The following is a 14354-nucleotide window of genomic DNA, read 5'->3' on the forward strand; positions in this document are numbered from 1 at the left end:
TGGAAAGGATTGCAAAGAGTGGGCAATATATGGTCTATACTACAATAAGGTAAATCTTAAAAACATGTGTTGAATGGAAGAAGGCATTCTCAAAATGTCATGTATCAAATGACTCCATTACATGAAATGCTCAGAATATGTAAAGTCATAGAGGCATAAAGTAAGTTAGTGATTTTCAGACCTGAGGAGATCAGGCAGTGGAGAGAGATTGCTAATGGACATATGATTTTGTATTACTCGGGATTCTCCAGAGACACAGAATACATAGCTCATCTATGGAATTGTGGAGGCTGACAAATCCCAAAATCTGCAAGATGAATCAGTATGTTGGAGTTCCAGGATAGTCAATAGAGTATTTCGGTACTAGTCTGAAGGACTGGGAACCAGGAGAGCCAATGGTATTATTCTAGTCCAAAGGTTGCCAGACTCAAGATCTAAGAAGATCATAAGAGTCCACTCAAATTCTAAAGCAAGAAAAAATGACGTGTTAGTACAAAGTACAAAAAGAATTCTCTCATTCTTACTCAAGGAAAATTAACCATTTTGTTAGTACTAGAAAAGCACTGCCCATCTCCCATTAGGAAGGGAAATCTACTTTATTCAGTCTACCTATTTAAATGTTAACCTCATCAAAAATAGCCTCATAGAAACAACCAGAATAATGTTTGACCAAACATCTAGGCACCCTATGACTCAGTCAAGTTAACACATAAAATTAACCATCACAGGTTTCTTTTTGCAATGAGGGAAATATTTTCAATTTAGATGGTGATAATGATTCCTTAACTCAACTCTGAATATACTAAAACTCACTGAATCTTACACCTTAAAAGTTTAGGTATATAAATGAAATTTTAACAAAGAGTAAATTAAATCTCAACAAAGAATGCTGTGGGTGCTGTGATATGTTCATCCAAAAAGGTCATCTAGTTCCTTGTTCCTCAGAGTGTGGCCCCTGGAGCAGTAGTAGCCTGAACCTCACCCAGAAGCTGGGTAGAATCTCAAGCCTCACTCCTGACCTACTCCACCAGAATCTGCATTTTAACAAAATCCACAGTTGATTCATATGCACATCAAAGTGAAAAGCTCTAATCTATTGGTCTTCCATTTTACTTTACTGATTTATTTTGAACAGTGGAATCATGTCTTAACAAGTTACACTTAAATTTGATATATAAATTAGTAGCTTTGACTAAAAAACAAGGTCACCCTGTAAGTGATGGACATGTTAAATTGCTTCCCCATGGCAATTATTTTTCTAAGTATGTGCGTTATGGTTTGGATCTAAAATGTACTTCAAAGTCTCCTGTGTTCAGAATTGAGGCTTCGGGGCACTGATTGGATCATGAGGGTTCTAACCTCATCAGTGGATTAACCCACTGGATAGCTGACTACACTGCCAGGAAGTGGGACCTAGTTATAGGAAGTAGGTCACTGGGGGCTTGCCCTGGAAAGACTTGTCTTCTCAGTCCCCTCCCCTCCACCCTCCCTCCACTTTCTGAAGGCCAGGAACCGATCAGCTTTCCTCTGCCACAACCTTCCACCACGATGTTTCTTTAGTGTGGTAAGTTGATTATGGATTGAACTGTCTAAAACCGTGAGCCAAAATAAATCTTTCTTCCTTTTAGTTGTTCTTATCAAGTATTTTGGTCACAGCAACAAAAAGTGAATTTATACACACACACACACACACACACACACACAGTTATGAACTATAAATTTATACAATAAATGAGAATAGAGCATTTCTGGTTGAAGAGAGATAAGGGATCTTGAGTCTGCCTGCTTGCTCCCACCAGATAGTCCTGAGGCATCTCACAGATCAGCCCCAGCCCCACCAGGATTATAAGAAACACATCTAAAAATACTGAGCTGAGCCAACACTGTTTTATTTCTAATAAAGTGTATAATAAAAAATAGTAGGCCAGGTGACAGGGCAATCAATCTTCTCTTGGGATGGAGTGAGGAGAGAGAGAAAGAAGTCCTGACACAGGCTCACTTCTCTGCTCCCTGGAGTCCACAGCCTGCCCTAGATTCACTATCTTTTCCCTATTGTGGCCATGGCAATCTCTGCTACACTTTATCTGACAGCACAGAGTTGGCCTATTCCAGTGCACACTGTGAAGAAGAGACGTTTCCTGTCACCTGTGTGTCTATAGGTGCCTCCAGCCAAACCCCACAGTTGAACCATTGGAAATGTGCTGACCTTCCTATGGGAGCTGACACCCATCACTCATTAGACTCACAGGGCAATCAGACAGCATCCCAGTGACATTCTTCATAGCTGCTGGCAACGGCCTTTAATTCATCTGGTATTTAACCAAGGAGAAGCATCCTCTGGCTATAACAGGTTTGTTGGTGTGACCTGAGTCTGGCTCATCTTCTGTTCCTTCAAGTTCAAGGTTTCACACCAATTTTCATTTGCTGGCAATATAACTATTGCACAGAATACTCTCTTCCTTCCACCTTCTGTTTGTTTTTGCATTCTTATTCCTCTTTGGCTCTCGGTCAACAGAGAATCTGAGGATAGAGCTGGAATACAACATTGTACAAGTAAGAAAATAAGGCCTAGAAGAATGTGCACCTTGGAAATCAGAGTCTGGATGTCATCAGTCTTTCTGATTCCAGATGCTTTTCTCCTGGACACATATTGTCCCAGAATTAGAGTCCTCAGCTCAAAACAGGACAAAGTGGTGGTCAGCTGGAAATCAGGCCCAGAAATCCCAGGGAAACTTCTAGCATTTTTAAAAACCCAATCAAGGATTTTATCTTATTTTTTCTTTCTCCTCCTCCTCTACCTCCTCCTCCTCCTCTAGTTCAAGTGTTTTAAATAAACACACAAAAGAGGTAACCATGTTTGTATCCCTCTGCAAAACTTCAGTGACAGTTCTCATGGAGGAGAATGATGATACATAACTCTGAATGTAGGTTTGGAGATCAAAGCACAGCTATCTAGGAGAAATGATGGAGTAAGTAAAGAGTCATATAGTTTTTCAGTGTTTACATGTTTCTGATTTGGAACGCTCATCTATGACCAGGACTGAAGAACTATTATTGGTAGAGTAAAAGGAATGCTTCTGTGACTTGCCTAATGTCACAACTTTGAGTATCTTGTCTACTGTTAACAGTCTTCATCTTTTCATCCCAGAAGTTTTTTTTTAAGAGAGAGAGAGAGAGAGAGAGAGAGATTTTAATATTTATTTATTTATTTATTTTTAGTTTTCGGCAAACACAACATCTTTGTTGGTATGTGGTGCTGAGGATCGAACCCGGGCCGCACGCATGCCAGGCGAGCGCACTACCGCTTGAGCCACATCTCCAGCCCCTCCCAGAAGTTTTTAACTTCATTATTTGATCACAGTAGTGAAAGGGTGCTCCACCTGCAGAGAGGACACACATCACAAACCCTCGAGGGAACTTCCCCAACCACAAATGAATAAATTATTATTTTGGCTAATGCTCCATTCTAAATGCCTTGACAGGGATTCATTGAGCCTGTGTGCATTTTTAAGGAAACCAGTAATTCCTTAGGAGGCTTCACTCAGTATCTCTTCCCTGCTCAACTGCCCATTCCATGAAGATGAAGGCTTAGCTTTATTCTAAGCCCTTTCCTCAATTCTTTTTCATAAGAGGCCCAATAAATACATGTTGAGGGAATGACCTTTAAGCCCATTTTCTGTTATTACAAAGAAGGTTAAAATTTTTGCTGTTGTTTATGAGCAACAAAGACACACGAAACTCAAGCTGAATAAGAAATATATTCCTGATCCTCAGGAACAAACAGAAAGCAGAGTATCATTCTCACTGTCTCTCTCTCTTTTTTTAAATTTTCACCTCTATATTTTTACTCTGATTGTGTGTGTGTGTGTGTGTGTGTGTTGCTAGGGATTGAACCCTGAGTTTTGTGCCTGCAAGGCAAGTACTCTACCAAATGAGCTATATCTCCAGCCCACCATTCTCATTCTCTTAACCCTTCTGTGTTCTACTTCTTTACGTATTCTTCTGTTTCTTTGCTTAATTTTTTTTTCCCACTACAAACTGGCTTTTTCCATGTCTCATTCCACAGGCAAAAGTTTTATACATTCTCATTCCAAATACATGGAAAATTTTCAAAGAGATTTTATTTTTAATGTCACATTTCTCAAGAAGGTATTTACTGGGCTGGGGTTGTGGCTCAAGCAGTAGCGCACTCGCCTGGCATGCGTGCGGTCCGGGTTCGATCCTCAGCACCACACATAAACAAAGATGTTGTGTCCGCCGAAAACTAGAAAATAAATATTAAAAAATTCTCTCTCTCTCTCTCTTAAAAAAAAATTTTTTAAAAAGAAGAGATTTACTGATCACTCATGGGCAAGAGACTGGGATCACAGTGTGTGTGTGTGTGTGTGTGTGTGTGTGTGAGAGAGAGAGAGAGAGAGAGAGAGAGAGAGAGAGAGAGATTGAGATTTCCTTGCAGTCATTTGGGTGACTGCCATGAGGAAAATCCTAAGACAAAATCTACTTCAGGTGCTTTCTATTTATGTGCATTTTCTCTTGTATAAACTAATCGTTCACTTTGTTAAATTTTTTCCATTTTTATATTTCTGGATCTTTCCTTTTCCTACCAAGACTTCATAATTCAATGCAAAAAATAAATCACACCAGAAATTTTAAACAAAAAGGATTTAACACAGAGAATTTAATGCTTACAAAAATCCCTGGAGATTCTCTAGAAACAGAATCTGGGCTGGACCCCTAAGGACAACTTCCATAACATCACTGCACTGATCCTCAAAAGTGGCTACTACATCTGCCACCATCAGGAAGAAAATGCCACTGCAGCTGGGACCTGAGAATTAGGACGCCTCACCATGATAGCACAAATGTCTCCTGAGAGCCACCAAGGCTGGAATTAGACATAGGAAAACTTTTCAGATGTGACATCTCCACCACCATACCCCAAAACAAAATAAAGTGGCCGGTAGCAGCATCTGTCTCATTTTGGCCCCTGAGTCCTCACCAGAATGCATTATGAGTCAACCTAATTTGATTCTTCTATTCTACCTGCAAGGAGCCTGCAAAATGTCCAGTTTTACCTCTCAACCTCTAAATACAGAAGGCACATGTAGAAGAGGTGTAGCAAGATTCTAACTGCTGTTTGATCACATCTCACACATACATACAAATACACACACCACAGAGAATGTTTGGAGAGACATAAATTATATATACAGATGCTCCTCTACTTACAATGGGCTTACATCCATATAAACCCATCATAAGTTGAAAATATTGCAAGCTAAAAGTGCATTAGAAACACCCAACCTGCTAAGCATCTGAGCTTTGCAACACAGGGCACTGTGGAGTACTGATTGCTTGCCCTCTTGATCACAAGACTGACTGGGAGCTGCAGCTCACTGCCTGTGCCCAGCATCTTATGTACAGCATATCACTAGCCTGGAAAGATACCCAGATTTAAAGTATGTTTACTACTAAATGCATATCATTTCACACTCTGGTGAAGTCGAAAACTCTGAAGTCATACTATTGTGAGTTAGGACTGACTGTAATTAAATGAGTCAGTCTTTGTGACATTTCTCCTATTGCTTCAAAACTTGGAATGTCATCCCACCATGAAGAGGCTTACTAAGTATTAAATTCTAGTTTCTTATTGTTCACTTATTGGTACGATCAGAAAATAAGATGAACATGGAAGCACAAGATGAGAATAATTGTTGAGGAATAGCAAGATTTTTTTTTCTCAAGCAGCATTCAATACTATTGCTTTTACAATTAAAAAAGCCCACAGTGATCAAAAAGAAATAAAACACAGGCTGTTACAAATTCTACTTTGAGCAGCACATTTGGTCATTGCAACTAGCTATGGACAAATCATGTCACAGAATAGGCACCCATTAAATCTGATGTGCAGTTTTTAAATCCATAAGTGAGAAGTTATTCTCAGATTTTTTTCTCAAAGGACCACAGATGATGCACAACATTACAGGGTCGGGCAAAACAAGACACATTGACTAATAATCACTGAGTGATATTTCCTATTTCATGTGAAGCTTAACTAAGAATTGAGTTTTCTTTTTCTTATAAGTATTTACCTTGAGGAAAGTCAAACTCCTTTAACTTCTCAGAAGGCACTTATTTTATTCAGCAGCTAGAAGAAAATTCCGGCTCCACAGAGATTTGTTTTATCACACCATATTGGCCATGCCCTGCCTCCTCCTTGAGACGAGCCAGGGGGACGGGATGCCAACCTATGGAAGATGGCTTTCCAGAAGCAGCATCTGTCTCCCCAAACAAGTCCTGGGGCTGTGCTGGCACTGTGGTCCTTGGAGCTCCCCCCAGCACTGCAAATGGTTGATTTAATCAATGGAGGGCTCGCTCCAGCTGTTACGTCCTTAAGGACAGCAACCTTCTCCAGTATGTCTTTCGGTAAGTTGTTGAGCCATTTTTTCCATTTTTAGCATGCTGGATTTTTGGAAGTTTATGTCTTTGGTGTGATCTGCTGAAAGACAAAGTTCACTGGTATTGTATTTGACATCAAAAATATATAGATACTTCAAGTGATCCAGATTCAATTGGAATGGGGCCTAGGCATCCACGTTTTCAGGCTCTTCTGGTGATGCTACTCAGCAGCCATGGTTGAAAAAATCATGACCAGATATAATGACCTAATTGACCTTGTTTATCTAGAATTTTTCTGGTTGGAAAAAAAAACCCTGAAATCCGGTGTCCTAGGAATCCCTTGGTTCCAACTAAATCAGAACACTTAATCACCCAGACTAAAAGTCTCTCCTTTCAACCTCCTAAAGAAGGCCTGAATCAGTGGCTAGGGACGTGACTCAGGGGAAGAGCCCTTGTCTAGCATGTGCAAGGTCCTGGGTTCAATCCCCAGCACCATACACACACACACACACAAAAAAAAAAAAAAAAAAAAAGCCTGCACAGGCTCTATAATTAAGAGATGGAGTTTTGTCAGTCCCTTGCTTCCTTACTAATGGATCATCACGGGTATCATCAACACGATAGAGTGAGGCTGGAAGACAGCAAATAGCAATGCTGGAGTGCTCCAATGGAGCTCCAAGGCCTGAAGGTCCCCCTACAGCTGTCCTGTGGGAAGGAGGAATTCTTCTGCTGCCATCAACTCAGGAATCACCACCGCAGACTAAAAACAAAGTAGTAAGCCACCCAATGACCACACTCTCCCTTCAGTGTGTGCTTTTATGAATTATTCTCCTTCGTGCTTCTCTTGAACTACAAGAGTCTATGTAAAATGTATTTAAAATGAACAACTTAATTGCTCCAAGTTCTAGGCTTCCAGGCCCTTGAGGTGGGTGTAGATTGTGCCTGAGCAGGTTCTGAATTCAGAGAAGGTTTCAGCTCCCTTTCCCCATTCTGCAATCTATGTGGAGATTAGGAATATGTGTGTATGAGTGGTCTTCCAATTACACATGGAGAAGTGTTGGGTTAAAGTTTTATTGTTGATTTTTTTCACCTGTCATTATCCCAAAATAATGATGAATATTGCAAGCAATGTGGACATTTTATGTGACACTGTTTTCCATTTTCTCCCCAAACTGCCTCTAAACAGTGGTACATCAGATACTGAAGAGAGTTTATTCCTATTCACAAGATCAAAGTTTTACCAGCACCTCTGCAAAGTAGCTTTTGGGAGACAGAAAGGCTCCCTTACGTCGTGGCTGGCACACGCAGGGCAGGAGTCCATGTTAGCTTCCTAAAATACAACAGAAAACAATGCACACTGTCTCCTCCACCTTGAGCCTTAACATGAACAGACCAAATACTCTGGGAAAACAATATTGCATCTCAACGAATATCTTGCAGAACAAGTCCCGAAGTCCTTAGGCAGCCCCATCCTCAAACACTTCATTCTCAAAAGTTAGCCAGTCCCCCTCAAAGTTGTCATGAGCTTGACATTTTATTTTCACATCGTGACTCAGCTTTCCACCGTTGACCCATCCAAGCCACAGGACTTTACACCAAGAGAAAGTAATATGAAATAGAAAAATAAGCAAGACCAAACAACTCTAAGAGGAGTTCCCAGAAGAACCCAAGAGTTACCTATTTCACATGGGGTTATTTGTCTACAGTTATTGGGTCATAAAGTCTCACAATATAACTCACAAATAAAGTTACTCAAGAAAAAAATAAAGCAACTGGCACCTTGCTTTAAGTGATCGCAGTTTGAATGAGCAACTTGGTAGAACCAATTTGCCCATCTGGAGTTAAAGGGACAGAAATGAACAGATTTTTAAAATAATTATTCATAAGATGTCAACTCTCATAACACTGTTTCCTGATTATCTGCCGACCTGAGGGGCTCTTGCTCTGCTCTTGGAATAATGTGTGACATGCTGACATCCGGCTGGTCAATGGTAATGAGATATTTAGTGGATTAGAAAGAGGGCCTGGTAAGTGAGTCCAGCCGAAGTTCCCTTTGTCTCCAATCCACCGGAGGCTTTGAAGAGCATTTTAAGGAGGGGGCATGGTGAGATGAACTGAAAACTGGGAGTTTAAGAACCTAATCACCAATGTACTGAGTAAAAGGAGGCAAAGGATAAATCATGATTCAAGCAACACATAGGTTCTCTTGAGGGAAATATTTAGACTTCAGGTAGGAATTATAGAATAAGAGAAAATAATGGAGACAAATTTTAAATCCCACCCCCACCCCAAAGAACTGTAGCTGTGTGACACTGAACAAGTATGTGAACTCTCTGATCTGAACTCTCTGATCCTAATGAGATAATGAGATCTTAGAAGACAGTGGGGATGATGAAGTGAAATAATCTATGTAAGTATCTTTTTTTTTTGAGGGGTACCATTAATTGAACCCAGGGGCACTTAACCACTCAGCCCCATTTCTGACCCCTTTTATTTATTTAATTTTTTTGAGTCAGGGTCTCACTAAATTGCTTAGACCTCTCTAAATTGCTGAGGCTGGCCCAACTCGGAATTCTCCTGTCTCAGTCTCCAGAGCCACTGGGATTACAGGTGTGTGCTTCTATGCTTGGCTTATATAAATATCTTGTCCATAGAAATATATTCAAAATGATACTTAATAATGAGACTTTAAATATTAAATATTGCTTTATTTAATATTAAATATTTTTCCACTCTGAACTCAAGGATTCCCAAATATATTTTGTTGAATATCTTATTTTATGTGGCATATGTGTTATTTTAACAATCTATAGGAATATAATGTGAGTATAAACTCTGATTTAGAGAATTATTCAGTGATTCTCAAAGATAGCTTCACTATTTCGTGTTGGACTTGCAGTTGTCTTCCCGATTGGTTCTAGAAGGGCCCTGGCATTTGTCATGATTGTGCCATGTGTTAGCTAAGCGGCCCTGAGAAAGGAAATGTGAGACACAGCCCTTATCACTAAGGTGGGATCATTTTACCCTTCCCACCTCAAGACCTGCAGAAAAGATCGAGAGAAAATACAAAATTGTAGAGCACAAGTAGAATAAGAAGGATCATTATCCTAGTGACTCCTGACACGTGTTTTCATCTGGGGGCACAGAGAAGAAGACTCTCATTGAGAGCTCAGGCTCAATAGCCCCAGATAGACTTCCCAGAGACATCAGTGTGGAACCTAGTCAGCCTCTGAGAGCGGGATGGTCGTGTGCATGACTTATGAGGGAACATCTCCGTCCACGCCAGGATGCTGGGCTTTGAGAGGAGCTAATGCCCCTCCTCCCCACTCCAACACTACCTGCACGGGTCATGGACAGGCTCCACCTAGAAAAAGTATCAGACTCAAGGAAATGAAATCAGAACAATTTTGACATATCATATTGGTCATAAGTATATTCCAAGTCCTATACCCATTTAAGGAAAGGCAACTAGACAAAGAAGTGGACAACAGGAACTAGGAAATTATGGGGGGTCAACTTAGGGTTTGGGTGCCACCAATATGAGTGAGAACTCAGTAAATATTAATTTGCTTCCCCTGCTTTGGATTCATCACTGCACACATTATTATCGTCATGACAACTTTAGACCAGAATACAGGCGCATGATGGACATCAACATTCTGGGATTAAGAAAACAATTCAGACATGACAGCTCCATGGTGACAACGGACACTGTCAGATCACATTACCTGCCCGTGTACGTTTATCACACATTTAATGTGGTGAAATGTTATGGCCACATCACAGTCAGGCTGAGCTGATGGTTTTAATTTGGCTCTAAGACTAGAGCTACGCTGATGCGTTTGACTGCTGGCTAGGCCAGGGGGGCCATATTTCCATGAGTTTCTGATATCAAAAGGAAGGCTTTATTCACTCTTCATCTTGAACTTTCCGAGCACATGAAAGCTAGTAATTCCCAGGTGGAGAAAAAAAAAAACTGTCATTAGATATTAGTCCCCTTGCATTTTATATCAGATGAGATTCTGAGAGAGTTATGAAAATATAGGGGTTGGCACATTCAAACTCTGGGAATTCTAAGTGGCAACTGAAATTTGGCTTTCTTAAAGACTTGAGGGAGAGAGGGAGATAAGGGGAGAGAGAGAGAGAGAGAGAGAGAGAGAGAGAGAGAGAGAGAGAGAGAGAGAGAGAGAGAGAAAGCAGCTTCCATGAAGTCACTTGAAGATCAGCTGCAAAATGCTTTATGGACACGTACTACTGTCACTTCCCACCCCCACATTGGTGAGTCTCCACAACATTTTCTATGGTTTGAAATATCTTGTCCAGGAACTCACAACTTGAGAAATCTGAGGCTGTTGGAAACAATAAACACTGTGAAGCAGGCATATACCATCCTAGAAGTCTCCACTGATGAAGGTCTGTGGTCTACCTGAACATGTCCTTGAAAGGTGGAAAAGGTCCAGTTGGTTCTAAAATCCACAGGAGATTTGACCCAAAAGCCACTGAGATCATTCTGCAGTCCCTATGCAGACCATCATTAAAGTTGTGAATACCTTGGCCTTAACTGGCAGTGGTCAATTTAAGTTGGTTATTGGTGACAAATTCTCAGAACATCAATTTTTGTTAGCACTATAACTAACCAAAAATGTTCAATATGGAACTAACAACAACAACAACAACAACAAAAATGTTGCTATTGGCCATAGAGATCAAGTCTATCCCAGTTGGTGAAGAGGCTTCTAGATTTAGGTGCTATGAAGTACATCACTGCCATTGCAGCCTCTGATTTTCTCCTTCTTTTTGCCTCTTTTATACCCAGTTCTACAATCTTATACTTCATTCAATTACTTCATGGAAAATAGGAAAACATGCTGCACTCACCTTTGAAGACTTATCCAAATGAGCTGCTGATTATTTCTAGAAGTCTCTGTTGCTCTGCGTCTTCTTGATTCAGATGCTTACCCTGGTAATGCCTTCTATCAACACCCAACAAAAGAACAAAACAGCAGTAAGCTTCTTGGCTCTGTTTCTAGGCACTGAAACAAAGATGGATGATGCATCTGCTTACCGTTTAAAAAGTGTCATTTTGATCACCGCATAGATTGTTTATCACAGATCTTCTAAGAAATAGAGTTGCCAAAAAAAAAATCCATCTTACCTTTCATAGTTTCTCTGTAACCTAGGTTGGCTCAGGTCCTTGAAGCTGGTAGGACAGTAACAGTGATTTCATAGAATTATGAAGTTGCTGCTTTTTCCTGGGTTCATTTCTGATTTACAAGCCATGAACCAAGTTTTCAGAGTTTTCCTAGCCATTTGACCAGCTTTATGGTTGGGATCAACTGGAAAGGTGCGTCAGATGCAAGGCTGAGGAAAATGGTCTCAAGCATCCTGAAGGGCTTTACATCTCGAGTATCCCTGGATTCACACATTACATCTGGGGTTGCTTCTGTTATTATTTTTTCTGACAATCAGCTCCCATTTGAAATAGACTTTAATATTACACTCATCATTTTATACAGAAATGTCATTGAAAATAAATAATGTTTTTTCAATACATTATATAATAAGAGAGAAAAGTATAGAGAGCTACATAAAACCATGTGCTTTGGAGTTAGATGGCCCCAAGTTGAATTCTGGCTCTGTCACATGTAATGTGGTAGCAAGTAATTTAAATTTTAAATTTAAAACTGTAAAAAGACACAGGGAAAATCAATTTCAATGATATACTTATCCCAATATACCTGAAATATTATCATTTTAATATGTAATCAGTATAAAAATTGTTAATGAGATACTTGGTGGTCTTTTCTTATTCTCAGTCTTTGAAATCCAGAGCATGTTTTACACTTACAGCACATCTTTATTTGGGCCTGCCACATTTCAAGGAGTCCATAGCTGTATGTGTCCTGTGGCTCCAGTCTGCAAAATATTAGGAACATTGGGGACCTTCATCTTATGTGGATTCTTGAGTGGGCATTTTCTGTTGTGAGGGTGGTAAATGTGGAGAAGGTGATATAGACCAGGACATCTCAAATGTTAGCTTGCATACAAATCACCTAGAGAATAGGTTAAAATGCAAATTCCTGGATCCTAACTCCATGGATTCAGATTAATGGTGTCTGGGCTATGAACCAAACATTCTCATTTCCAATAAGCCTCTAGCTGTGCTGATGTTTTTGATGCATGGAATAATATATATATATAAAACCACTGGTACAAAATCTCCTTCTTTGAATTTAACCATTAGCTTTGTTTTTCTCATTGTCTTTGAAATAAAAAAGACTAGATGTACCTATTTTGGCCACAGTGATAAAATTGAAGGACTTTCCCATGGCACACATATCAGTCCCTGTTTATACTAGTCCTACACATAGGGGTGAAATTTGCAGCCCACTCATTCTCCTCTGTCAGTTGTTGAGCCACCAGAACCTAAGCCTAGTGGTCCCTGAGGTTCATCACTCCGCCACCTTGTGGAATCCAATTTCCTCTTGTTTCTCTAAACCTACTGATGCAGCAAGAGTCCCTTTCAGCCCCACGCCTCCTCAGCTGTTACCCCTCCTTTTTAATCAAGATGGCTCTAACATCACCATTATATTGAATATGTACTCGAAGTCATTTACTACACAGAAGTTGCTGAATTTACATGATTAGTTTGTCCTAGAATCACTTTAGTATGTCTAACAACATCTTTCTTTATGTACATGTTCATTACCTCTCCTTTTGCTTGAATATAAAAGTCCGTAATATTTAGGCAGTTGATCATTCCTGAAAATATATACCTTCAGGTCAGTGTTCACATTTCAGATAATCTTCATGACTTCTTACATTGCCATTAAAAAGTGATGCTGTATGATTATGATGGAAACTGTGAGTCTTATATTTACTAAGTTTCCACCATCTTGTTCTACCTAAGCATGATTTCAACAATCTACCTGTCTTGTGCCCTCCAAGAAGATATCTGATGAAAGCTCAATAGCCTCTTCCCTGAAGAATACTATGCAGATAAACAAAAATTGTCTTTAAAATATTTAAGTTCACTATAAGCATCACTAAGAGCTAGATGCCTGGCAACTAGAGCAATGGAGGGCAGAGATGGACTGAAGAAATTCATTCATGTTTCAATGAAAGCTCTGTCATTAACCAGCTTTGTAAGTATTATTAGGCAACTTATTTACTTCTCTAGGCTTAGTTTCTTCATCTGCAAAATGAAAATGGCAAAATTCCCACTTAATGGAATGACTATGAAGATTAAGTAAAATAACACATGCACAGGCTTATATCAATCAAAATTGATTGTCATTGTTGCAGACAAAGTATTTCTAGTTTAATAATCTTTAAAGACATCATTGCCTTTGAGTCAGGTGTTGAACATTGGTTGGATTTATCTGGTCTTAACTTTTTTTAAAAAAATATTTTTAAATATGTACTACAAATTCATTATATAAAATGTTAAAGTTATAATAAAGAAAGAGCTACCAATGATTCCATTACAGAATAGTCCTAATGTGTAGGACAATCACCACAACAAAGGATTATCTGGCCCCAAATGCCAATAATGATAAAGCTGACAAGTCCTTTCTTACCAGACATAGCACTCTACCCCATATCTGTGGGAGGGGTGCTTCATTCTCACTTTGGCCCTAGAAATAGGATTCTAGCAAATAGCTTGCCCAGGGTCCTCTACACTTTGATGGACAAAAGTACTAGTCTTTGACCCATTTTTGGAAAAACTCTGAAAAGAAGTGGGTCTAACTGCAGCAATCAGAGGCAGCCGAGACAAAGAAAAGTAGCCTGAGTTAGGAAGTACCTGCACTTTGAGAGCTCAGAGGGTCAAGGATTCTTGCTTTTCTGTGGGTAAAGGGGACCATGCCTTGAATCATCTTGAAAGGAACCACATAAAATAGGAATAGAACATGAAGAGGGAAGACCCAGAGGGAAGTGAGTGGTAGGGAATGAAG

The sequence above is a fragment of the Ictidomys tridecemlineatus genome, chromosome 2 (assembly GCF_052094955.1).
Source record: "Ictidomys tridecemlineatus isolate mIctTri1 chromosome 2, mIctTri1.hap1, whole genome shotgun sequence".
Lineage (NCBI taxonomy): Eukaryota > Metazoa > Chordata > Mammalia > Rodentia > Sciuridae > Ictidomys > Ictidomys tridecemlineatus.